Source organism: Sinocyclocheilus anshuiensis, unplaced genomic scaffold (assembly GCF_001515605.1).
Source record: "Sinocyclocheilus anshuiensis isolate Anshui unplaced genomic scaffold, SAMN03320099.WGS_v1.1 scaffold567, whole genome shotgun sequence".
Lineage (NCBI taxonomy): Eukaryota > Metazoa > Chordata > Actinopteri > Cypriniformes > Cyprinidae > Sinocyclocheilus > Sinocyclocheilus anshuiensis.
Window position 1 is genome coordinate 262478 of NW_015549600.1, and position 4259 is coordinate 266736.

Consider the following 4259-nt stretch of genomic DNA (forward strand, 5'->3'; position numbering starts at 1 on the left):
TGTGTGTGTGTGTGTGTGTGTGTGTAGCCTACTTGTTTATGCTATATTGTGCGGTAACCACGAGGGGGAAAAAATTATACAGGTGCATCTCAATAAATTAGAATGTTATGGAAAAGTTCATTTATTTCAGTAATTCAACTCAAATTGTGAAACTCGTGTATTAAATAAATTCAATGCACACAGACTGAAGTAGTTTAAGTCTTTGGTTGGTATGACATAGGTATTACAACGTAAAGGTGATTTGAGGCTTATGAAAGGCTTATAAGCCATACAGAATGAGTTTTTTGAAAATCAAAAAATGCACACAGTTTTCTGTGGGGGGGTAGGTTTAGGTGTAGGGTTGATGTAGCTATTGTAGGGCGATAGAAAATACCGTTTGTACAGTAGCCTATAAAACCATTACGCCTAGAGTCCCCATAAACCATAAAAACCAACGTGTGTGTTTATGTGTGTGTGGAGAATATATTAAAAACGACATGTTTATACTGCATCTCCACAGTTCATCCACAAGGTGGCCGACTCTAATCTAATTTGAGTTGAGCGCTCAACCTGGAAAAGATAACATTATTATTTACCGTCACCAGGATGATCGGTCATAATTCATAAGGCTAATGGTTAATCTAACTTTATAAGGCTAAACTTTAAGGCTGCTAAACAGAAGGCGGATGTTGTTCATCCCTCATAAGGTGTGTCTTATTGTAAGGCTTATGAACATCTGACTTAATAAGACTGATCACATGCTTCAGAATCAACACTTTACATAGGCTAGCTATTAATCTACCAAAAATGATTCGAATTAGAAGACTCCAAATTATCATTTAAAATCATTGCGCTGAATAGATCTTTTATTATTATTATTATTCCAGATTCTTCTATTTTTATTTTGATTTTAATTGATAGTTATTTAGGGATGACATCCTCTTCAGACTGAAACCTGGCTGTGATGCCTATCGGTTGTTTTGCTATTTTGCCGTTTCCGCCGACAGTGTTCCTGTCCCGTCTTTGGTTTTTAACACTTGCCCGGCTCTTCTGTCCTGGTAACGATGTCATCACAACCCTTATCCTTTTACTAGTGTCCATGACAGCATGTTTCCACTGACTCAGCCTGATGAAACTAATTCATACTCGGCCCTTATTATGAACTCCGCACCTAATGCTGAGAGAAGGTGAGCAAGAAATACATGTGGAAGTGCATGAGTTAGGAATGAGAAACATTCCTGGGAGGATTCGAACAGGTCTGATAGAACGTTTCACAGAAAACCAACGTCCTTTTTGTTCTGTTCTGTTCACGTGGAATTCAAAGAAAGATCACAAGCCACAGGTTTAGGTGACGAGCAGAAATATTCAAGTACATTCCAGAGGTTTTCCTTTCACCAATGAGATCAAACTAGTCAGCAAAGACACAGGAGGTTCTGTTGCTTGAAAAAAGAGCAGTGGATTACTGAGCGCTATGGTGTTATCTATTGTTTGATTTGTGCGTCAATTAATGCTTCATGAACTGTATTGATTTATTTCATTTTTTAAATAAACTTTTGTGAGGGGTAGCAGAAAGCAGATGAAAACGATGCTGTGTGAGGGATAAACTTCTATTCTTTACAATGGCATGCACTTTATAAAAGTCCTAGATCATATAATTTTACAACTCACAACTGTTTTCTGGTGTTTTTGTCTACTGAACATTTTCAGAAAGACAGCTTTTTAGCCGAACAAATGGTATGCTGTTAAACAACATTACAATCCACTGAACACACTTTACTTCTGTCCCTCACAGCCTTGTTTTCATTTCTGTCAAAAATTAAACATGGTGCTAACCTGACTAAAGTCTATTGGCCTGATTAGCCAAGTGCCCCTACAAATTAATAAAAGAATACATATTATACAAACACTTCATGTTTAATGGTTTTAGATTTGTATATAGCATTTAATAGATTGCACTTTTAAGAAAACATTAGCAACTGGCTTGTAAAAGCCGTGCTTTGTTTTTTTGCTTTTAAAGGAACACTCCACTATTTTTGAAAATAGGCTCATTTTCCAACTCCCCCAGTTGAGTGAATAATTCAGCGACTCACTCATTTTCGCCACCTACTGGTGTAATGATGCAACCTGTTGTATAATGAAGTGATATTGTTCACTACTTAAATAAATCATCAGTTACAGCTTTCATTTTTATTGTCATAAAACATTTCCAGAGAGAGCCAGACTGATGCAGCAACTGTGATATATTTTTTGTGTCTTCACACTGTACTGATTCACTACAGCTAGTCTTGGTTCATAACAAACTATTTGTGAACTAGTCATGTTTAGTAAAATGTCATTGCAACTACAAGTTGTCAGTCTATTCTAGATGTTGTTTGTTGTCTATTTTACTTCTAAAGCTCAGAGAAACTAAAAGCCCCATTCAAATGTCCAAATAGGCCAGATTTGAAATGGCCTGCTAAACTGGTTGGTTCCCAAGCAAGCATCCTACGTACTAACTACAGCTCCTATATTATAAATATTCTGTGTTTCTCCATTGCCTGCTTGTCTCTCACAACCAAGAACAGAAACCGCCTCCAAACCTTTGTAAACATCTGCTGTGAAATTGCCGAAGCCGCCCCACAAAGTCTCATCTTATTCTATGAACCCGAAAGGCCCAGGAAATGATGCGGGACAGCTCACATGTCCTCCTCCAGCACACCCAGCTGCTTCTCTCATGCGTCAGATACATGTACCACGATGCTCTACCAACAGTACAGAGAATCTGTTTACTGAATAGAGCAATCAGAAAATTGTGAGAGCATTGCACGTAACATCAGTCGACTTCTGAGATGATAGTAATTAGACAATTCAATACATTCAGATTACAGAAATCATGATTATCATCTATATTCATCATAATAGTTTCACAGCATATTTATTTTTTATTCAGCTTACATAAAGCAATTTTATAACAGTTTTATTAAATTAAAGTTCCAAAAATCCAAAAATACCATATATACAAATATTTATATACTATAAATTATAATCTAAATTAGTCTCTAACTATACTGAGACTAATTTAGTGTACAGTATATTGTACACTTTTCAAAATTGGAAGCAGACACTTTTGAATTAAGAAAAAAGATGTAGTAAATAGGCTATATAGAACAAACACAAAGCAAGAATATATATATATATATATATATATATATATTCTGAAATAAATAAGCTGAATAAATAAGCTTGATGTATGGTTTGTTAGGCTAGGACAATATTTGGTCGAGAATCTGAGGGTGCAAAAAAAAATCAAAATATTCAGAAAATCACCTCTAAAGTTGTCCAAATGAAGTCCTTAGCAATGCATATTACTAAACAAAAATTAAGTTTTGATATATATCAGTGTACACTGTGTGTAATTCATATACTTTTAATTTTATACGGTATTTTATTGTATCAGCTCATTTGCCTTGAATGCTTTGCATGATGGGACATGTGGATATGTTTGCAAGTACAGATTCCTTAATACAAGTCAAGCATTCACTAATTGATGAAGTACTTAGTATCCAAGTCCCTGGGAATCTCCCTAAACTTCTAGAAATTAGGTTAAAATTCCGAGATAAATAATAACAATTCCTGCCAATCAGCCTGCTTACTGGTTACAAATTGTTAAAAGTTGTCCAAATGTATTCAAATACTAAAAAAAATACATCAGAAGTATGAGAAATAAAGTCATAAGGTTGCAATTGCAGAAATGAACAAGTGCACTTAAAAAGTCTGCCAAAAGCTGCCAAAAAGTCACATATGATTAGTAAATAACATCAAAGCTGCAATAGTAATGTGTTTAGAAGACACTGACAGTGGCTGGTTTCCTGTTGTATGGTCACGGCAGGCCTCTCAGCTGTAGAGGCCCATGACGGTCAGAGGCCCCGGGACACTGGCCCCACTGACCCGATCCATAATCCATCCTCACACATAAATGCTGATTGATATAAGCTCTCCAAAGTCCATACACACGAGATCACAGAGATTTTTAAGAGCCGGTCAGAACAATGATTGACACACAAAGCACGAGTGCACTGTAAAAAAAATTCCGTAAAATTTACGGTAAAAAAACGGCAACTGTGGTTGCCGGAATTTTACCGTAAAAAATACAGTAGCAACGTTTTAGGTTTTATGGTTTTAACTTAAATTTACAGTTAAATACCATAATTTCATTAACTGATATAATGCTAATATACCAACCTATTGAAGTACTGAAATCTGTTTTGTACCTTTGTAATACACCAATAACCACCAAATGC